Here is a 23352-nt window from a genome sequence, read left to right on the forward strand (position 1 = left end):
GTGTTAGATTTGGAAGTAGGTGAGCACTTTGGAGATAGCGATCACAATTCTGTCAGGTTTACTTTAGTGATGGAAAGGGATAGGTGTATTCCACCGAGCAACAGTTACAGCTGGGGGAAGGGAAATTACGATGCAATTAGGAAACATTTAGTAAGTGTAGAATGGGGAAGGAAACTGCAGGGGATGAGCGCATTAAAATGTGGAGCTTATTCAAGGAAAAGCTCCTGTGTGTCCGAGATGAGTATGTACCTGTCAGGCAGGGAGGAACATATAGAATGCGTGAGCCGTGGTTTACTAAGGAAGTGGAAACCCTTGTCAAGAAGAAGAAGAAGGCTTATGTTTGGACAAAATGTGAAAACTCAGTGAGGGCGCTTGAGAGTAACAGTTCTGTTTCCAAATGGCTAGTTCTCCCTGTATCCCATGTGATCTAACCTTGTTAATCAGTCTCCCATGGGGAACCTTGTCAAACGTCTGACTGAAGTCCACATAGAACACATCTACTGTTCTGCCCTCATCAATCTTCTTTGTTACTTCTTCAAAAACACAATCAAGTTTGTGAGACATGATTTCCCATGCACAAAGCCATGTTGAGTATCGCGAATCAATCCATGCCTTTCCAAATACATGTATATCCTACATCTTTACCGCCCTTCTTAAACAGTGGCACCACGTTTGTCAACCTCCAGTCTTCCGGCACCTCACCTCACTGACACCTCAGTCACCTGCCCTGCCTTATTTCCCAAGAGTAGGTCAAGTTTTGCACCTTCTCTAGTAGGTACATCCACACACAAGACAAGAAAATTGCCTTGTACGCACTTAAGAAATTCCTCTGCATCTAAATCTTTAACACTATGGCAGTCCCAGTCGATGTTTGGAAACTTAAAATCCCCTACCATAACTACCCTATTATTCTTACAGATAGCTGAGATCTCCATGCAAGTTTGTTTCTCAATTTCCCTCCAACAACTTGCCCACCACCAAGGTCAGGCTCGCCGGTCTATAGTTCCCTGGCTTGTCTTTACCGCCCTTCTTAAACAGTGGCACCACGTTTGTCAACCTTCAGTCTTCCGGCACCTCACCTGTGACTATCGATGATACAAGTATCTCAGCAAGAGGCCCAGCAATCACTTCTCTAGCTTCCCACAGAGTTCTCGGGTACACCTGATCAGGTCCTGGGGATTTATCCACCTTTAACCATTTCAAGACATTCAGCACTTCCTCCTCTGTAATCTGGACAGTTTGCAAGATGTCACCATCAATTTCCCTACAGTCTATATCTTCCATACCCTTTTCCACTGTAAATACTGATGCAAAATACTCATTTAGTATCTCCCCCATTTTCTGTGGCTCCACACAAAGGCCGCCTTGCTGATCTTTGAGGGGCCCTATTCTCTCCCTAGTTACCCTTTTATCCTTAATATATGTGTAAAACCCCTTTGGATTCTCCTTAATTCTATTTGCCAAAGCTATCCCATGTCCCCGTTTTGCCCTCCTGATTTCCCTCTTAAGTATACTCCTACTTTCTTTATATTCTTCTAAGGATTCACTCGATCTATCCTGTCTACACCTGACATATGCTTCCTTCTTTTTTTTAACCAAAACCTCAATTTCTTTAGTCATCCAGCATTCCCTATACTTACCAGCCTTCCCTTTCACCCTGACAGGAATATACTTTCTCTCGTTATCTCATGTCTGAAGGCTTCCCATTTTCCAGCTGTCCCTTTAATTGCAAACATCTGCCTCCAATCAGCTTTTGAAAGTTCTTGCCTAATACCGTCAAAATTGGCCTTTCTCCAATTTAGAACTTCAACTTTTCGATCTGGTCTATCCTTTTCCATCACTATTTTAAAACAAATAGAATTATGGTCGCTGGACCCAAAGTGCTCCACCACTAACACCTCAGTCACCTGCCCTGCCTTATTTCCCAAGAGTAGGTCAAGTTTTGCACCTTCTCTAGTAGGTACATCCACATACTGAATCAGAAAATTGTCTTGTATGCACTTAAGAAATTCCTCTGCATCTATACCTTTAACACTATGGCAGTGTTTGGAAACTTAAATTCCCCTACCAAAACCACCCTATTATTCTTACAGATAGCTGAGATCTCCTTACAAGTTTGTTTCTCAATTTTCTTCTGACTATTAGAGGGTGTATAATACAGTCCCTATAAGGTTACCATCCCTTTCTTATTTCTCAGTTCCACCCAAATAACGTCCCTGGATGTATTTCCAGGAATATCCTCCCTCAGCATAGCTATAATGCTATCCCTTATCAAAAATGCCACTCCCCCTCCTCTCTTGTCTCCCTTTCTATCCTTCCTGTAGCATTTGTATCCTGGAACATTAAGCTGACAGTCCTGCCCATCAGTTAAATCACACGGGGCGTGCACTAGGCAAGATCAATATTAACAAGATCAACATTATTTGAAGTTAGAGAGTCCATTCATCAGTCTAACCACAAATGGGGAAGAAGCTGCTCTTGAATCTGGTGGTGCATGTGTTCAAACTTCTGTATCTTCTGCCTGATGGAAGAGGTTACAGGAGAGCATTACTGGGTGGGGTGGGGGTGGATGGGGGGGAGATGTTGAGGTCTTTGATGATGTTGACAGTCTTTCTGCAGCAACATGCTGTTTAAATGGAGTCCATGGACGGGAGGTAGGGTTCTGTGATAGTCTGCGCTGTGCACACCACGTTCTGTAGTTTCTTACAGTCCTGGGCACAGCAGTTACCGTACCAGGCTGTTACACACCCGAACAGTATGCTCTCAATGGTGCATCTGTTAAAGTTGGTGTGGGTCCTGATGGACATGCTGAATTTCCTGACCCACCCGGGGGAGGTGAAGTGTTGTTGTGCCTTCTTGACCATCGCATCTACCTGGGAAGTCCAGGGCAGGTTGTCGGTTATCTTCACTCTGCTCTCAACTCTCTCTACCTCCACTCTGTTGGTGGAAATCCACAGTGTTCAAAACTCAATATCAAATTCAATAATTTTAGAGCCCGAACACTTGCCCCCATGTCCTTTACCTATCGCCACACCACAGGCCCTTTATCACCTACTTAAGGTCCCTACTGTCAGCTTTTCTTTCTCCCTGGCTTATCATTATCCATTCCTTTGTCTGTCTAACGGTCTTTCTTTCTCTCTGGGCTCTGCCTTATCTATCACTTGCTCTTTTACCCCTCCTCCACCACTACCCACACGCCTTCAGCACATATGCCACTTTTTTCGAGCTTATGTCAGTTGTGGTCCCGAAATGATAACTCTGTTTTCCCTCCATCAATGTCGCCAGATCCGCTGAGTTCTCCAGCAACTTCTGTTCTTGCTTTCAGATTTCTAGTATCCACTGTTCTTTGTTTTATACTTTAAGGGGATATGGGGCAGAATGGTCCCATGGGCTTATGGTTAGGAAAGGAGAATAAACACCAATTAATTTCACCTTTATTCTGTGCTTTAATGCTTTGATTATAAAACCAATTGCCTCACCTTCAGTGGTGGATGGTGTGTTTGCACATTGATTCGGACAAGCTGTGTTAGTCCTGTCCACTCTATCCCGATAGTGAGGCCCTCGTTGGATTTCACCGGAGCACCCAGAGGAAACCCATGCAGACACAGGAAGAATGTGCAAACTCCACTGTTGTGTCACCGTGCCAACAATGCTTCACATCTGATCCATTTAAACAGAATAAATGGGACTGTCACACACTGCAGTGTTGTGAGATCCTGAGCTGGTAGGAGTCTCGACTGGGCTCCCAAGACCTCCACACATTTCAGAATGTTCTGATTGGCCTCTGCACCTAGAGGTGCCCGTGCTGCTGGGTTTGATTGCACAGAGCTCAGAGGGAACAGAGAAAGCTTCCTGTTCTGGGTTGGACTCCAGTGGCATTGTGAAGGACTTCTCCAGAATCTTCCTTCCTTCCTTTACTGAACCCTATGTTTTTTCTCTGGTCCCTTCACTGTTCTGCCTTTACTCTGGAGACTGGGTGATAACAGGACAGTTTCATCATGATGGCCTAATCATCAGAAGCTGAAAATGCGTTGCTGGTTAAAGCACAGCAGGCCAGGCAGCATCCAAGGAATAGGAAATTCGACGTTTCGGGCATAAGCCCTTCATCAGGAATGAGGAGAGTGTGCCCAGCAGGCTAAGATAAAAGGTAGGGAGGAAGGTCTTGGGGGAGGGGCAATGGAGATGTGATAGGTGGAAGGAGGTCAAGGTGAGGGTGATAGGCCGGAGTGGGGTGAGGGCGGAGAGGTCAGGAAGAAGATTGCAGGTTAGGAGGGCGGTGCTGAGTTGAGGGAACCGACTGAGACAAGGTGGGGGGAGGGGAAGTGAGGAAACTGGAGAAATCTGAGTTCAACAGATCAATGAGTTAATCATCAGAAGGGCAGGCTTGAGGTGGTCTTTTCATTCCTATCATTTACGTATGTTCTAAACATGGCTGAATACCAAATGGTATCCTTCCGTGGCTGTAACATTCTATGACTCATAATTATTACAGTTATTACAGTGCAGAAGGAGGCCATTCTGTCCATTATATCAGCATGAGCTCTGTCACCTTGTGCTTTATCTGGTGTTTGATGGGGTTCTGGATTACTAGTCCAGTGACTACTCTACCCTAAGTCCTTCCCTCTGACTCTTTGAAGAATAATGATTTAGTCAGGGTATTGAGTATAGAAATTCGGAAGTTATGGTGCAGTTGAACAGGACATTAGGGAGGCCGCACTTGGAATACTGGGTTCAGTTTTGGTCACCTTGCTATAGGAAGGATGCTATTTAACTGGAAAGAAGGCAGAAGAAATCTACAAGGATGTTGCCAGGACTTAACGAACTGAGTTATTGGGAGAGGTTGGACAAGCTAGAACTTTTTCTCTTTAAAGTGCAGGAGACTGAGGGGGGAGCTTATAAAAGTGTATAAGATCATGAGAGACATGGATACGGTGAATGCACTCAATCTTTTTCCCAGGGTTGGTGAATCGAGGACTAGAGGGCATCAGTTTAAGGTTAGAGGGGAAAGAATAAAAGGAGCAACTTTTTTCACAGAAGGTGGTACGCATATGGAATGAGCTGCCAGTGGAAGTGGTTGAGGTGCATACATTAATAACATTTAAAAGGCATTTGGACAAATACAAATAGACCCCAACAGAGTGGAGGTTGAGAGAGTTGAGAACAAAGTGAAGATAACCGACAACCTGCCCTGGACTTCCCAGGTAGATGCGATGGTCAAGAAGGCACAACAACACTTCACCTTCCCCAGGTGGGTCAGGAAATTCAGCATGTCCATAAGGACCCACACCAACTTTAACAGATGCACCATTGAGAGCATAATGTTCGGGTGTGTAACAGCCTGGTACAGTAACTGCTGTGCCCAGGACTGTAAGAAACTACAGAAGGTGGTGTGCACAGCGCAGACTATCACAGAACCCTACCTCCCGTCCATGGACTCCATTTATACAGCTTGTTGCTGCAGAAAGGCTGTCAACATCATCAAAGACCTCAACACCCCCCCTCCCAGTAATGTTCTCCTATAACCTCTTCCATCAGGCAGAAGATAGGAAAGGATTAGAAGGATATGGGCCAAGTGCAGGGAAATGGGGTTAGTGTGGATGGACAATTTGGTCAGTATGGACCAGTTTGGGCCAAAGGGCCTTTCTCTGTGCTGAAGGACTCTGTGACTCTATTTATATAGCACCTTCAACATATATTAAAAGAAATTACAAGACAAAGGGTGGTGAAGAATTAGTGGTAATGCTATTGGACTCCAGAACTCTAGGATATGGTCTGGGGACATGGATTCATGGTTCAGTGCTCAGACCCTCGCTGTTTGTTATGTACATCAATGTCTTCGATTTGAAGGTATAATTTGTAAGTTTGCAGATTACACAAAAGTTGGGGATGTTTTTCATAGTAAGGAGAATGGTTTCAGGCTACAGTCTGATATTGATTGGATGGCAGATGGAATTTAACCCTGATAAGTACAAAGTGGTACATTTTGAGAGATCTAGTAAGTGAAGAACGTACACAACGATTGGTAGGTCCATAGGACATATGGAGGAACAAGGGAACCTTGGTCTGCAGTCCATGGATCCCTGAAAGTGTCAGCACAGGTAGACAGGGTGGGCAAGAAGGCATAGAGGATGCCTTGCCATCATTAGCTGGGGCATCAAACAGAGGAACATGGAAGTCTTGTGACACCTTTGTAAAACTTCAGTGAGGCCACAGATGGAGTACTGTGTGCAGTTCTGGTTACCACACAGTTGTAAAGGTGTGATTGCACTGTAGAAGGTGCAGAGGAGGATCACCAGGATGTTGCCAGGGATGAAAAATCTTGATTACGAGGAGAGACTGGAGCTGAAAATGTGTTGCTGGAAAGGCGCAACAGGTTAGGCAGCATCCAAGGAGCAGGACAATCGATGTTTCGGGCATGAGCCCTTCTTCAGGAAACAAGACTGATCTCCAGCATCTGCAGTCCTTACTTTCTCCTATGAGGAGAGACTGGATAGGCTGGGTTTTATTTCCCTGGAGCAGAGGAGGTTGAGGGAGGGGTGTGGGGGTTGGGGGGCTGGGGCAGATTCTGATTGACGTATGCAGAGTTCTGAGAGGCATAGGCAGAGGAAACCATGAGAATCTCTTCCCCATGGTAGACGTGTTAAAGAATAAAGGGCACAAGTTTAAGGTGAGGCGCAAGTGGTTTGGCAGAAATCTGAGAAAAAGATTTTCACCCAGATGGTGGTAGAAATATGGAAGGTGCTGCCTGAGATGGTAGAGGGGGCAGGTAGTCTCACAATATTTAAGAAGCATCTTAAAATGCCAGGGCATAGTATTCATGAACCAAAAAGAGGTAAGTGGAATTAGTGTAGTTTGGTGTTTGTTGGTTTGTTTGTTGGAGGGCCCAAAGGCCTGTTTCCATGTTGCATGACTCTATGACCATATGACTCTAAAATAGAAGGCACAGCTGCCAGTGGTGCAGTGACTAAGATCCAAAAGTGGAAGAGAAGACATTTAGAGTACTGTCGAGATCTCAGAGGAACTGAAGAAGGTTACGAATTAAACAGGGATGAGACCATGAAGGGATTGATACTTTCCGTAGTAGGATTATACTGTATCCTCCAAGTATTGTACTCTGAGAACAGCCCAAATGAGACCACCCAGTGATTTCAGAATTTGCCAAACTTCCCTGAGTATTTTGTAACGCAGTGATCTGTCAAACACCAATAACTCAGTGCAATTTGGGGGAAAGTAAACACAGTTTTGTGTCTCCAATGAAATAGTCTATTTGTGACAATTGAGGAAAATAGCTAGGGGTTACATTTTCATTTCTAACATTCTTACCAAGCACATTTCCTTAACCATCACTCCACAGTGAATGTCCTGCTAATTGGTGCAGAAATTAATGCCATCACATTCGACAATGCACGGCTATGTGTGATTCTATTTACTTCAGCTCTTCTCTAATTGTTTATGCTTGTATTGGCTGCTAATATCATCACCAAATGTAATTTGCAAAAGTATTAAATCTGTAACATAATTGCAATGCAAAACTATCCATCAAAAATTACAGTTTTATTTTAATCAAGCAATTATTATTTTCCCCTCACCTCAATAAATAAATTAATAATTACATTTCAAACAACACCTCTTGGCTGTGTCCCTGCATTTTAACACACCTGCTATTAAAAACATTCAAATTAAATTACACATTATGAATATTTATAAACCTCCCCAAGTTGCTTCGCCTGACAGAAAGAAAAATGCTTCTCACTTGATCTTGAGAGTTTGGGGCCAAGTGCCTCTTCGAAAATCTACACTTTGACAGCTTTTATCTTCATGTAGTTTTGTTTATTTTCCTCTTCCGATGTTGCAGTAGTCTGTGCAATTGAATTTCTTATAGCTGCTGTGAGTCAATTTAATAAATCATTCATCATGTTGTGGATTGTTTGTAAGTCGTCCCATACAGAATATATTATATATGTGCACATTTGTCTATTAATACATAGACCGTGTTTTCCCAATAAATCCTCCAAGAGTGAGTGTGTTAATGGTGACTCATACACTGCCCGCCAATCAACTTATTCAGACCTGGGGTGACTGTTTTGTCCTATTACAGGCCTTGACACTGGCATTGTGGGTCACCATCAGCTGCCAGTCAAGTGGAGGTTGGCAGTTCCTGGCTCCCAAAGCCCCAGCTCAGAGGCTAATCTTTGGAAGGTACACCTTCTTTGTTTGCAGAGTAGGACACATAGGGGTGAAGCAATCTGGAAGGTGAGGGTCTGAGGATAATTTTTACCGACCATCTGTGCCTTTCATCGCTCCAAGGCTGGGGTAAATGGGAATCTCTGCCTTTAGCACAGTCCACATCACACAAATGCCAGAGACAATGACCATCTCCAATGTGAGACAATCTAACAACTATTCCTTGACAATTGGGACAGCGAGTGGCTCAGTGGTTAGCACTGCTGCCTCAGAGTGCCAGGGATCCAGGTTCAGTCGCACCCTCAAGCAACTGTCTGTGTGGAGTTTGTCCATTCTCCCCCATGTCTGTGTGGGTTTCCTCCGGGTGCTCTGGTTTCCCCCCACAAGTCCAAAGATGTGCAGGCTAGATGGATTCGCCATGGGAAAGGTATGGTTAGAGGGATGGGGTAGGACTGGGTAGGATGCTCTTTGAAGGGTTGGCGTGGACTTGTTGGGCCAAATGATCTGTTTCCACACTGTGGGATTCTATGATTCTAACATGACATTCACTGGCACTATCATCATTAAATCCCCAACTGCCAACATCCTGGAGGTTACCATTGACCAGAAGTTCAACTAGACTTGTCATCTCAATAGAGTGCCGACAAGAGCAGGTCAGAGACCAGGAATATTGTGGTGAGTAACTCACCTCCTGACTCTCCAAAGCCTGTCCACCATCTATAATGTACAAGTCAGGAGTGTGATGGAACACTCCCCACTTGCCTGGATGGGTGCAGCTCCAACAACACTCAAGAAGCTTGACACCATCCAGGACAAAGTAGTCTGCCTGACTGGCACCACATCCAGAAGGTTCCACTCTCATCTATTAGCAACGATCAGCACCAGCAGTATGGATTATCTATAAGATTCGTTACAGAAATTCACCAACAATCTCCTTCTAAACCCATGACCACTTCCATCTAGAAGGACAAGGGCAGCAGATACATGGGAACACCATCACTTTCAAGATCCCCTCCAAGCCATTCACCTCCCTGAATTGGAAATATATCACTTTCCTTCACTATCACTGGGTCAAAATCCTGGAGCTCCTTCCCTGTGGGCATTGTGGGTCTATTTGCAGCACAGGGTCTGCAGTTGGTCAAGAAGGCACTCATCACCACCTTCTCAAGGGTAACTAGAAACAGACAATGAAGTCTGGGCAGCTAGTGACACACATGTCCTGCAAGTGATTAGAATTAGCTCAGCAGGCAGGTTGCCATGATTTCCCAGACAGGGGACTAGCTATGTTTCTTACCTACAGTAGAAGCAGGTGAGTGGGGATAAGACCATAAGATATAGGAACAGAAATTAGGCCATTCAGCCCCTTGAGTCTGCTCCGCCATTCAATCATGACTGATACGTTTCTCAATCCCATTGTCCCCACAAACCTTGATCCCCATGACAATCGAGAACCTATCTACACTCCATTTTAAATGTAAGCAATGACCTGGCCTCCACAGCCCTCTGTGGTATTGAATTCCATCGATTCCCCACTCTCTGGCTGAAGAAGTTTCTCTTATCTCCATTCTAAAAGGTCTTCCCTTTACTCTAAGGCCTTGCCCTCGGGTCCTAGTCTCTCCTACCATCATCACAACATCTACTGATGTAGTCGATGGTCATGAAGTGACAATTTAAGGACTGGAATTGATGGAAAATTGAGAAGTCCCTCATGGATTTTTTGATCTGAGATGGATTGGTGAGGTGGCAAAGGGTCACCAGCAAGTGCCAGTCAAATGGAGGTTCGCAGTTCCTTGTCCAAAAAGTCCTAGCTCAAGGTCTAATCCTTTTCTCTCCAACTTGCCCAGTTACCTCCCCTCCATCCCCTCCCATCACCTCCAGGAAAAGGAAATACATACCCCGAAAAAGAGTATATCAGTTGGAGAGGGAATGCAGCAGAAATTCACTGGGTAATACCAGGGATGGCAGAACTGTCCACTGAGGAGAGATTGGTTCAACTGGATCTGTGTTCACTTGAGTTTTTAAGGATGGCGTTGTCTAGGGAAATTTGAATAAAATGTATTTAATTCTAACAGGGCTGGTCAGATTAGATCCAGGATAGACAGACTCACGATATAGGGTCGCAGAGTCATCCACATGGGGCAGGCTATTTATGACCGAGATGATGAAAAAAATCTTAAATCAAAGGGTTGTGAACCTATGGAATTCTCTGTCATAGGGGGCTGACAGGGCTACATCATTGAATATATTGAGGAAAGATTAATAAATTCTTAGCTTTTGAAGTTTACAAGGGGTATTAGGAGAAAGCATTTAATTAGAGGGTCAGACATTGATAGAGGATTTGGAAGGGTGAATAGTCTGATTTCTGAAAGGTAATGAAACACCTCTGATATATAGTCATTGACGACATGGTGGCTTAGTGGTTAGTGCTGTTGTCTCATGATGCCAGGGACATGAGTTTGATTCTGCCCTTGGTGACTGTCTGTGTGGAGTGTGCACATTCTCCTCACATCTGTGTGGGTTTCCTCCCACAGTCCCAAAGATGTGCAGGCTAGGTGGATTAGCTATGGGAAATGCAGGGTTACGGGGAAGGGGAAGAGGGGGTGGCTCTGGGTGAGCTGCTGTTTGGTGGGTCAGTGTGAATTTGATGGGCAGAATAACCTGCTTCCACACTGTAGGGATTCTATTATGAAGCAGGTTTCAAGGAGGTATTTGGACAGCCGTTAAATAAGCAATAGTCTCTCATGCCCGTAACATCGATTTCGCTGCTCGTTGGATGCTGCCTGAACTGCTGTGCTCTTCCAGCACCACTGATCCAGAATCTGGTTTCCAGCATCTGCAGTCATTGTTTTTACCTAATAGTCTCTCACTCTCACTCTCAAACCAAAATAAAAATTGCACAGGTTTAAATGAATAAGAATTGAGAAAACAGTAGAAATATGTTTATATTAGGACGGTTAAGCCAGCACAACCGTTGCAGAATTTATTTTGCAAATTGTCAATGATAACAAGGGTTTGGCAGAAGAGATGAACAGATATTTGATATTTGTTTTCAACTATACCATCTGCATGTTGCATCTGTCCCTTTGCATGATAGATCAAACTGAAACTCAAATGAGTTGGCTACATATCTCTTGAGTAATACTAGAAGCATTTTTTTAAAAAAGTTTGTGATAAAAGCACCTCGGCCAGATTTCACTTCTGCAGGAATACCGAATGAACGATTGTCAGACATAACCGAGGAACCAAATAAAGCTGCTCCCAATATTTCAGCAAGGGTTAAGGAAATCTGAAATTACTCAAAGAAGAATGGCATCATGCTTACAATCCTTAGTTTTCCACGTGCAGAGATCCATCAAGAATTAGATTAGATTCCCTACAGTGTGGAAACAGGCCCTTCAGCCCAACAAATCCACACCGACCCTCCGAAGAGTAACCCACCCAGACCCATTTCCCTCTGACTAATCCCTATCACTATGGGACAATTTAGCATGGCCAATTCGCCATAACCTGCACATCTTTGGACCCTGGGAGGAAACTGGAGCACCTGGAGGAAACCCATGCAGACACAGGGAGAATGTGAAAACTCCACACAGACAGTCACCCGAGGGTGGATGCAAAGCCGGGTCCCTGGTGCTGTGAGGCTGCAGTGTTGACCACTGAGCTACCGGGCTGCCATACTGTAGACCTTGTTCGCTGGTAACTTCATCATCTGATTTGGAAAATCTATCATGCAGTCATTGAGGTGTACAACACAGAAAAAGGCCCATCGAGTCTGTGCCAGTCAAAAACAAGCACCAATTTAATCCCATTTTTAAGCACTTGGCCCATAGCCTTGTATACCGTTGCATTGCAAATGCACATCTAAATCCTGCTTTGATGGTCTGAGCTTCTGCCTCTACCATCCTAATAGGTAGTGAGTTCCGGATTCCCACCAGCCTATGAGTGAAGACAATTGCTCATATTCCCTTCACACCTGCCCTTTACCTTAAACCTGCTATCGTTGATTCCTCCACCAAGGGGAAAAGCTCCTTCCCATCTCTCCTTTTTACGCCTCTGATAATTTTCAGCAACTCAGTCATGTCTCCCCTCAGATTCCTGTGCTCCAGTTTGTCCAATCTCTCTTCAACATTAAAACTCTCCAGCTCAGGGACCATCCCTGACCGGACAAAGAAAGCCAAGTTAAAAGCTTCCTTAAATCTGGGGAATAAAGGGTGGTAATAAATCACTTGCATTGAGTCCGTCAGCTGAGAAACATTATAACTCTGGATTAAGAGTGATGATCTGAATAAAAACTGAGAAAGAAGGTTTTACATTAAAATACAACTGATTATGGCACGCCAATCCATCAAATTATTTTGAAGTGGAGTAGTAGTTTTTCTGAATTCTGTCATCCTTTAAATGTGGCCATCTACTCACTATTACGGGACAGATATATTTATAATCATTTTCCAGTTTATCAATGAACAGCATGTTGTGGTCTTAAATCATTGCAAATCGGAGGTTTCCCTGATTCAATTCACACTCTGCACCAAGTGCTTTGAGATGTTGTGATCTGATAAATACACCACAGCAATGGTACATTGTGTGGCCGATGTTGGCTAATCTCAGTCAAAGTGCCACTCGGGACACCATAACTGCCACTGTTGATCCAAGATAAGGCAAGGACAATGAAGCCAGGATTGCCATCACCTGTTGCCCAGTGACCCTGCTGGAAGACATCATCGATGTGGAGTGACGACAGAATTGGCTGCAATGTCTGGTGACTTCCACAATCTCAGCTCTTCACTGATGATGAGCACCAAATGATGAGCACCACTGAGATCTGGACAAAGACTAGGGAAAAAACAATGACTGCAGATGCTGGAAACCAGATTCTGGATTAGAGCTGTGTCGGAAAAGCACAGCAGTTCAGACAGCATTCAAGGAGCAGAAAAATCGATGTTTCGGGCAAAAGCCCTTCATCAGAGTGCCTGAAGGGTGGAGAGATAAATGAGAGGAGGGTAGGGGTGGGGAGAAAGTAGCAAAGAGTACAATAGGTGAATGGGGGTGGAGATGAAGGTGATAGGTCAGGGAGGAGGGTGGGGGAAGGTAGCAAAGAGTACAATGGGTGGATGGGGGTAGGGATGAAGGTGATAGGTCAAATAGATGGGTGGAGTGGATAGGTGGAAAGGAAGATAGGCAGGTAGGATAGGTCATGGGGTCAGTGCTGAGCTGGAAATTTGGAACTGGGGTGAGGTGGGGGAAGGGGAAATGAGGAAACTGTTGAAGTCCACATTGATGCCCTGGCGTTGAACTGTTCCAAGGTGGAAGATGAGGAGTTCTTCCTCTAGGCATCTGGTGGTGAGGGAGCGGCGGTGAAGGAGGCCCAGGACCTCCATGTCCTCAGCAAAGCGGGAGGGGGAGTTGAAATGTTGGGCCACAGGGCGGTGTGGTTGATTGGTGCGGGTGTCCCGGAGACGTTCCCTAAAATGCTCTGCTAGGAGGCACCCAGTCTCCCCAATGTAGAGGAGACCACATCGGGAGCAACAGATACAATAAATGATATTGGTAGATGTGCTGGTAAAACTTTCATGGATTGAAAGGCTCCTTTAGGACCTTGGAAGGAGGTGAGGGAGGAGGTGTGGGCGCAGGTTTTGCAGTTCCTGTGGTGAGAAGGGAAGGTGCCAGGACGGGAGGGTGGGTTGTTGGGGGGCGTGGACCTGACCAGGTAGTCACGGAGGGAACGGTCTTTGCGGAAGGCGCAAAGGGGTGGGGAGGGAAATATATCCCTGGTGGTGGGGTTTGTTTGGAGGTGGCAGGAATGTCGGCGGATGATTTGGTTTATGCGAAGATTGGTAGGGTGGAAGGTGAGCACCAGGGGCGTTCTGTCCTTGTTACGGTTGGAGGAGTGGCCTCTACTGTATCTGCTCCCAGAAGGATCAGTTCCACTACAGAACACACCAGATGGCCTCCTTCTTTAGAGACCGCAATTTCCCTTCCCACGTGGTTAAAGATGCCCTCCAACGCATCTCGTCCACATCCCGCACCTCCGCCCTCAGACCCCACCCCTCCAACCGTAACAAGGTCAGAACCCCCCTGGTGCTCACCTTCCACACTACCAACCTTCACATAAACCAAATCATCCGCCGACATTTCCACCACCTCCAAACGGACCCCACCACCAGGGATATATTTCCCTCCCCACCCCTTTCCACCTTCCGCAAAGACCGTTACCTCTGCGACTACCTGGTCAGGTCCATGCCCCCCTACAACCCACCCTCCCGTCTTGGCACCTTCCCCTGCCACCGCAGAAATTGCAAAACCTGCACCCACACCTCCTCCCTCACCTCCATCCAAAGCCCTAAAGGAGCCTTCCACATCCATCAAAGTTTTACCTGCACATCCACTAATATCATTTATAGTATCCGGTGCTCTCATTGCGGTCTCCTCTACATTGGGGAGACTGGACACCTCCTAGCAGAGCGTTTTAGGGAACATATCCACTCCACCCTCCTCTCTGACCTATCACCTTCATCCCCACCCCTATCTACCCATTGTACTGTTTGCTATCTTTCCCCACCCTCCTCCCTGGCCTATCACCTTCATCCTCTCCCCCACCCACCTACTGTACACTATGCTACTTTCTCCCAACACCCACCCTCCTCTCATTTATCTCTCCACCCTTCAGGCACTCTGCCTGTATTCCTGATGAAGGGCTTATGCCCGAAACGTCGAATCTCCTGTTCCTTGGATGCTGCCTGACCTGCTGTGCTTTTCCAGCAACACATTTTCAGTTGTAAATTTTATCAATCAAGATTGAATAGCAGGGCAGACTTGCTGAGTGGAATGACCTCGTTCCTGCTCCTATGTCTTATGATCTAAGTTTTACAGAGTCACAGAGTCATAGAGATATACAGCATGGAAACAGACCCTTCGGTCCAACCCATCCATGCCGACCAGATATCCCAACCCAATCTAGTTCCACTTACCAGCACTTGGTCCGTATCCCTCCAAACCCTTCTTATTCATATACCCATCCAGATGCCTCTTAAATGTTGTAATTGTCACAGCCTCCACCACTTCCTCTGCCAGTTCATTCCATACACGCACCACCCTCTGTGTGAAAACGTTGCCCCTTAGTTCCCTTTTAAATCATTCACCTCTCACCCTAAACCTATGCCCTCTAGTTAGGACTCCCTCACCCCATCGAAAAGACTTTGCCTATTTATCCTATCCATGCCTTCCATGATTTTATAAGCTTCGATAAGGTTCCCTCAGCCTTCAACACTCCAGGGAAAACAGCCCTAGCCTGTTCAGCCTCTCCTCATAGCTCAAATCCTCCAAACTTGGCAACATTCTTGTAAATCGTTTCTTAACCCTTTCAAGTTTCACAATACCCTTTTAATAGGAGGGAGACCAAAACTGCATACAATATTCCAAAAGTGGCTTAATCAATATCCTGTACAGCCACAACATGACCTCTCAATACGCTGACCAATAAAGGAAAGCATACCAAACGCCTTCTTCACTATCCTATCTACCTGTGACTCCATTTTCAAGGGACTATGAACTTGCATTCCAAGATCTCTTTGCTCAGCAACACTCCCCCGAACCTTACCATTAAATGCGTAAGTCCTGCTCTGATTTGCTTTTCCAAAATGCAGCACCTCACATTTATCTAAATTAAACTCCATCTGCCACTCCTCAGCCCATTGGCCCATCTGATCAAGATCCCGTTGTACTCTGAGATAACTTTCTTCACTGTCCACTATGCATCCAATTTTGGTGATATCAGCAAACTTACTTATGATATCTCCTATGTTCCCTTCAAATTCATTTATATGAATGACGAAGTGTAGAGGACACAGCACTGATCCTTGTAGCACTCGACTGGTCACAGGCGTCCAGTCTGAAAAACAACCCTCCACCATCACCCTCTGTCCTCTATCTTCAAGCCAGTTCTGTATCCAAATGGCTAGTTCTCCCTGTCTGCCATGAGGTCTAACCTTGCTAACCATGGGGAACCTTGTCGAATGCCTTACTGAAGTCCATATAAATCACATCCACTGCTCTGCACAAAGCCATGTTGACTATCCCTAATCAGTCCTGGCCTTTCCCTCTGCCAACTTGCCCATCACTGATGTCAAGCACACCAGTCAATAGTTCCCTGGCTTTTCCTTACCATCTTTCTTAAATAGTGGTACCACATTAGCCAACCTTCAATCTTCCGGTGGAGGTATAGTCGACAGCGAAGAGGGTTACCTCAGATTACAACGGGATCTTGATCAGATGGGCCAGTGTGCTGAGGAGTGGCAGATGGAGTTTAATTTAGATAAATGTGAGATGCTGCATTTTGCGAAAGCAAATCTTAGCAGGACTTATACACCTAATGGTAAGATCTTGGGGAGTGTTGCTGAACAAAGAGATCTTGGAGTGCAAACTCACAGCGTTTTGAGAGTGGAGTCACAGGTAGATAGGATAGTGAAGAAGGCGTTTGGTATGTTTTCCTTTATTGGTCAAAGCATTGAGTACAGAAGTTGGGAGGTCATGTTGCGGCTGTACAGGACATTGGTTAGGCCACTGTTAAAATATTGTGTGCAATTCTGGTCTCCTTCCTATCAGAAGGATGTTGTGAAACTTGAAAGGGTTCAGAAAAGATTTACAAGGATGTTGCCAGGGTTGGACAACTTGAGCTATAGGGAAAAGTTGAATAGACTGGGGCTGTTTTCTCTGGAGCGTCGGAGGCTGAGGGGTGACATTATAGAGGTTTATAAAATCATGAGGGGCATGGATAGGATAAATAGGCAAAGTCTTTTCTCTGGGGTGGGGGAGTCCAGATCTAGAGGGCATAGGTTTAGGGTGAAAGGGGGAAGATATAAAAGAGACCTAAGGGACAATGTTTTCACAGAGAGGGTGGTATGTTTATGGGATGAGTTGCCAGAGCAAGTGGTGGAGGCTGATACAACTGCAACATTTAAGAGGCATTTGGATGAGTATATGAATGGGAAGGGTTTGGAGGGATATGGGCTGGGTGCTGGCAGGTGGGACTAGATTGGTTTGGAATATCTGGTCGGCATGGACGGGTTGGACCGAAGGGTCTGTTTCTATACTGTACATCTCTATGACTCTATGACTATTGATGATACAAATATCTCAGCAAGGGGCCCAACAATCACTTCCCTAGCTTCCCACAGAGTTCTAGGGTACACCTGATCAGGTCCTGGGGATTTATCCAATTTTATGCGGGATTTACATCTCTCTGTAAGGTCATGCCTCAGCTTCCAACTTCCAGGGAAAACAGTCCCAGCCTGTTCAGTCTCTCCCGATAGCTCAAACCCTCCAGCCCCGGTAACATCCTTGTAAATCTTTTCTGAAACCTTTCAAGTTTCACAATATCCTGGTCCTAGGAGTTTGAGCATCTTTCTTTCCTGATTTTGTGACCATCTTCTGTCAGATAATTCCTCCTTTGACATGTGCCTGGAGCAGTGCAACAGACAGCCTGTGCTATTTTCTGAGTCAAGACTGGTGAGGTGTGCGCATGTTTGTCTGGATTCCCCCACAGCGAGACTCCAATCTCAAGCTTCACAGCTTCTCAAAAGAATTTATGTGAGTTTTAAGAGAGAAAACAACAAGACAACATCCCAATGAGAGTCCGTCCACTCACAGAAATGTGAAGGATAATGATGATCAGGGATGAAAGAGAGAAAGTGTGAGGAAGAATAGAATCCAAGGCTTCTTTCTAAATGAGGAAGGGCTTCAGCAACCTGGATATGAAGATTGTAGATGGTCTTTATGTGAGGCACTTGAGAGAATCTTCAAGTTTCCACTGCATAGAAACAGGCCCTGTGTCCCATCAAGTCAGTACTGCTCATCAAGCATCTAACTACCCTAAGCCCAGGTTGAGGGTAACCTTATAGAGGTTTATAAAATTATGAAGGATAATAAATAAGGCAATTGGCAGGTGTCTTTTCCTTAAGTGGGGGATTTCAAGATTAGAGGGCATATTTTAAAGGTGAGAAGAGAAAGATTTAAAAAAGACACGAGGGGCAAGGTTTAGATTAGATTACTTACAGTGTGGAAACAGGCCCTTCGGCCCAACAAGTCCACACCGACCCGCCACCCACCCATACCCCTACAGTTACCCCTTACCTAACACTATGGGCAATTTAGCATGGCCAATTCATCTGACCCGCACATCTTTGTGACTGTGGGAGGAAACCGGAGCACCCGGAGGAAACCCACGCAGACACGGGGAGAACGTGCAAACTCCACACAGTCAGTCGCCTGAGTCGGGAATTGAACCCGGGTCTCAGGTGCTGTGAGACAGCAGTGCTAACCACTGTGCCACCATGCCACCCACAAGGTTTTTATACAGAGAGTGATTCGTGTGTGGAATGAACTCCCAGATGAATCGGTAGAATTCAGTTGTACCGTTTAAAAACATTTAGATAAGTTCATGAATAAGAAATGTTTGGAGGGATATGGACCAAGTGTAGGTAGGTGGGACTAGTTTAGTTTGGGATTATGGTTGGCACGGATTGGTTGGGTTGAAGAGTCTGTTTCCGTACTGTGTGACACGATGACTCTATTTTCCAGTACTTGGGCTGCAGTCTAATTTGTGATGACATTTCAAGAGTTCAACTAAATGGTTCCTAAATGCCTTAATGGTTCCTGCTTCTACCATTCTTTCAGACAGTGAAGTACAAAACACCCCCAGCTTCACTTGTTGGTAAGATTTTACTGTCCATTATTTGGATGGGATTGCAGAGCACTTGGAAGTGTGCAGTAAAATAGAGACGAGTTAGCATTGTTTCATCAATGGGAGGTCATGCCGGACAAATCTGTTAGAATTCTTTGAGGAGATAACAGAGCAAGTTAGACAAAGGGGATCCAGTGGGCGTGATCAATTTGGATTTCCTGAAGGCATTTGACATGATGCCACACAGGAGGCTGCTAAATAAGAAAAGGCTCCATGGTGTTAGGGGTAAGGTACTGGCATGGATAGACGATTGGCTGACTGGTAGAAGGCAGAGGGTAGGGATAAAGGGGTCTTTTTCAAGATGGCAGCCTCTAACTAATGGAGTTCTGCAGGGGTCAGTATTGGGACCACAGCTATTCATATTATATACCTGGACGAAGGATCTCAGGGCATTGTTGTAAAGTTTCCAGAAGGCCCAAAGTTAGGTGGAGGGACAGGTAGTGTTGAGGAAGCAGGGAGGCAGCAGAAGGACTTGGACAGACTAGGAGAATGAGCAAGGAAGTGGCAAATGGAATATAAAATGGGAAAGTATGAGGTTATGCACTTCAGTTGGAAGAATTATTATCTAAATTGGGTAAGGCATTGGAAATCTGAAGCACAAGGGGAGTACTAGCTGAGGATTCCCTTCAGGTTAACATGTGGGTTCAGTTTGCAGTTAGGAAGTAAATGCAATGTTCGCACTCATTTTAAGAGGGCTAGAATACAAGAGCAGGGATGTATTGCTGATCTATATAAGGACTTGGTCAGACCTTATTTGAAATATTGCGAGCAGGTTTGACTCTGTTCCTAAGGAAGTTTGTATTGGCATGGAGGGGTTTTGAGGAGATTTACAACAATAATCCAAGGAATGAAAGGCTTGTTATGTGTGGAGCAGCTGAGGACATTGGGTCTGTACTTGATTGAAGTTAGAAGGCTGAGAAGGGATGGGATTGACATTTACAGAGCACTGAGTGGCCTGGATAGAGTGGGTAAGGAGAAGGTGTTTCAGCTAGTAGGAAAAGAACAAAGAACAAAGAAAATTTACAGCCTTCAAACAGACCCTTCAGCCCTCCAAGCCTGAGCTGATCCAAATCCACTGTCTAAACCTGTCGCCCAAGTTCTAAGCACTTGTATCCCTCTGCTCCCCACCTACTCATGCATCTGTCCAGACGCATCTTAAATGGATCTACCGTGCCTGCCTCTACCCCCTCTGCTGGCAACACATTCCAAACGCCCACCACCCTCTGTGTGACGTACTTACGGCGTGTATCCCCCTTAAACTTTCCACCTCTCACCTTGAAAGCGTGATGTCTCATTATGGAATCCTTCACCCTGGAAAAAAGCTTGTCTCTATCTACCCTGTCTATACCCTTCATGATTTTGTAAATCTCAGTCAGGTCCCCCCTCAATCTCCTTTTTTCTAATGGAAACAATCCTAACCTACTCAACCTCTCTTCATAGCTAGCACCTTCCATACCAGGCAACATCCTCGTAAACCTTCTCTGCACCCTCTCCAAAGTGTCCACATCCTTTTGGTAATGTGGCCACTAGAACTGTACAGATACAGTATTCTAAATGTGGCCGAACCAATGTCTTGTACAACTGTAACATGACCTGCCAATTCTTGTACTCAACATCCAGTCCGATGAAGGAAAGCATGCCATATGCCTTCTTGACTACTCTACCTACCTGCGTTGCCACCTTCAGGGTACAATGGACCTGAACTCACAGATCTCTCTGCTTATCCACTTTTCCCAAGGCTCTTCCATTTACTGCTCTAGAATTAGACTTGCCCAAAATGTATCACCTCACATTTGTCTGGATTGAACTCCATCTGTCACTTTTCTTATCAATATTCTTCTGTAGTCTTTGATAATCCCTTATGCTTTCTGCTACTCCACCAATCGTTGTGTCACCTTCAAACTTGCTGATCATACCAACAGTGCCCTCTTCCAGATCATTTATGTATATCACAAACAACAGTGACCCCAACAATGACCCCTGTGGAACACCACTGGTCACCTTTCTCCATTTTGAGAAACTCCCTTCAACTACTACTCTCTGTCTCTTGTTGCTCAACCAGTTCTTTATCCACCGAGCTAGAACACCCTGCACACCATGTGACTTCACTTTCTCCATTAATTTACCATGAGGAACCTTATCAAACACCTTACTAAAGTCCATGTATGTGACATCAACATCCCTTCCTTCATCTATCAACCTGGTCACTTCCTCAAAGATCTCTATTAAGTTGGTAAGGCATGGTCTCCCCTGTAAAAAACCATATTGCCTATCACTGATAAACCCATTCCTTCCCAAATATAAATAGATTTTATCCCTCAGTACCCTCTCTAGCAACTTTCCCACCACTGATGTCAGGCTCACTGGTCTGTAGTCACCCGGAATATCCCTACTATCCTTCTTGTACAGGGGGACTACATTGAGCAACCCTCCCATCCTCTGGCACCTCACCTGTATTTAAGAATGCCACAAAGATATCTGTCAGGCCCCAGCTATTTCCTCTCTCACCTCCCTCAGCAACCTGAAAGACTCCGGCCTGAGGGCACAGCCTCAGAGTGAAGGAATGACTCTTTTGAAGTAAAATAAGGAGGGTGGTGAAACTGTGGAACTCATTGCTGCAGAAGGCTGTGGAGGCCAAGGCATTGAGTGAATTTAAGACAGGGAGAGATAGGTTTTTAATCAGCAAGGGGATCAAGGGTTATGGGGAGACAACAGGAGAAACATATTAGCTATGATCAAATGGTGGAGCAGACTCGATGGGCTGAACGGCCTAATTCTGCTCCTATACCTTATGGTCTTATGGTCTTTTGGGTGAAAATGTTTTCTCCATCTCTTAATCCCGTTCCCCTTACCTTAAACATGTGTCCCTCGGATACTGACTGTCTAAAAAGGGTAAGTGATTTTCCTTATCTACTCTAGCTTTCTTTGCCTCTTTGTAAAGCTCAATCAGGTCATCCCACAGCCATCTCTGCTCTTAGGAAAACAACCCTTGTGATCTACTCTTTCTTCATCGCTGAATCGTTCCATCCCAGGTAATATCCTGATTAATCTTTTTATCGCATCTAGTGTAATGACCTCCTTCCAACAGTGCAGTGACCAGAGCTGCAGCTGTGGCCTAATAAGATTATATGCAACTCCATTATAACTTCCAGGCCGTTGTATTCATGCCTTGACTAGTAAAGGTAAGTATCCCATACATCCCCCTCCTTATTTACCTTCCTTCTTCCTTAAATGATCTATGCGCATGACAATAGACAATAGACAATCAACAATAGGTTCAGGAGTAGGCCATTCTGCTCTCCGAGCCAGCACCACAATTCATTATGATCATGGCTGATCATCCTCAATCAGTATCCTGTTCCTGCCTTATCCACATAACCCTTGATTCCACTATCCTTAAGAGCTCTATCCAACTCTTTCTTGAAAGTATCCAGAGACTTGGCCTCCACAGCCCTCTGGGGCAGAGCATTCCACACACCCACCACTCTCTGGGTGAAGAAGTTTCTCCTCAATTCTGTTCTAAGTGGCCTACCCCGTATTTTTAAGCTGTGTCCTCTGGTTTGGGACTCCCCCATCAGCAGAAACATGCTTCCTGCCTCCAGAGTGTCCAATCCTTTCATAACCTTATATGTCTCAATCAGATCCCCTCTCAGGTTTCTAAACTCAAGCGTATACAAGCCCAGTTGCTCCAATCTTTCAGTGTAAGGTAGTCCCGCCATTCCAGGAATTGACCTCGTGAACCTACGCTGCACTCCCTCAATAGCCAGAATGTCTTTTCTCAAATGTGGAGACCAAAACTGCACACAATATTCCAGATGCGGTCTCACCAGGGCCCTGTACAGCTGCAGAAGGACCTCTTTGCTTCTATACTCAAGTTTGCTTGTTATGAAGACCAGCATGCTATTAGCTTTCTTCACTGCCTGCTGTACCTGCATGCTTGGTTTCATTGACTGGTGTACAAGAACACCTAGATCTCATTGTACTGCCCCTTTACCTAACTTGACTCCATTTAGGTGGTAAAAAATGAGGTCTGCAGATGCTGGAGATCACAGCTGCAAATGTGTTGCTGGTCAAAGCACAGCAGGCCAGGCAGCATCTCAGGAATAGAGAATTCGACGTTTCGAGCATAAGCCCTTCATCAGGAATAAGAGAGAGAGAGCCAAGCAGGCTAAGATAAAAGGTAGGGAGGAGGACCGCAGATTCCCCCCAGACGTGATCAACGATGCCCTCCACCGCATCTCCTCCACTTCCCGCTCCTCCGCCCTTGAGCCCCGCTCCTCCAACCGCCACCAAGACAGAACCCCACTGGTTCTCACCTACCACCCCACCAACCTCCGCATACAACGTATCATCCACCGCCATTTCTGCCACCTCCAAACGGACCCCACCACCAAGGATATATTTCCCTCCCCTCCCCTATCAGCATTCTG

The sequence above is a fragment of the Hemiscyllium ocellatum genome, chromosome 9 (assembly GCF_020745735.1).
Source record: "Hemiscyllium ocellatum isolate sHemOce1 chromosome 9, sHemOce1.pat.X.cur, whole genome shotgun sequence".
Classification (NCBI taxonomy): domain Eukaryota; kingdom Metazoa; phylum Chordata; class Chondrichthyes; order Orectolobiformes; family Hemiscylliidae; genus Hemiscyllium; species Hemiscyllium ocellatum.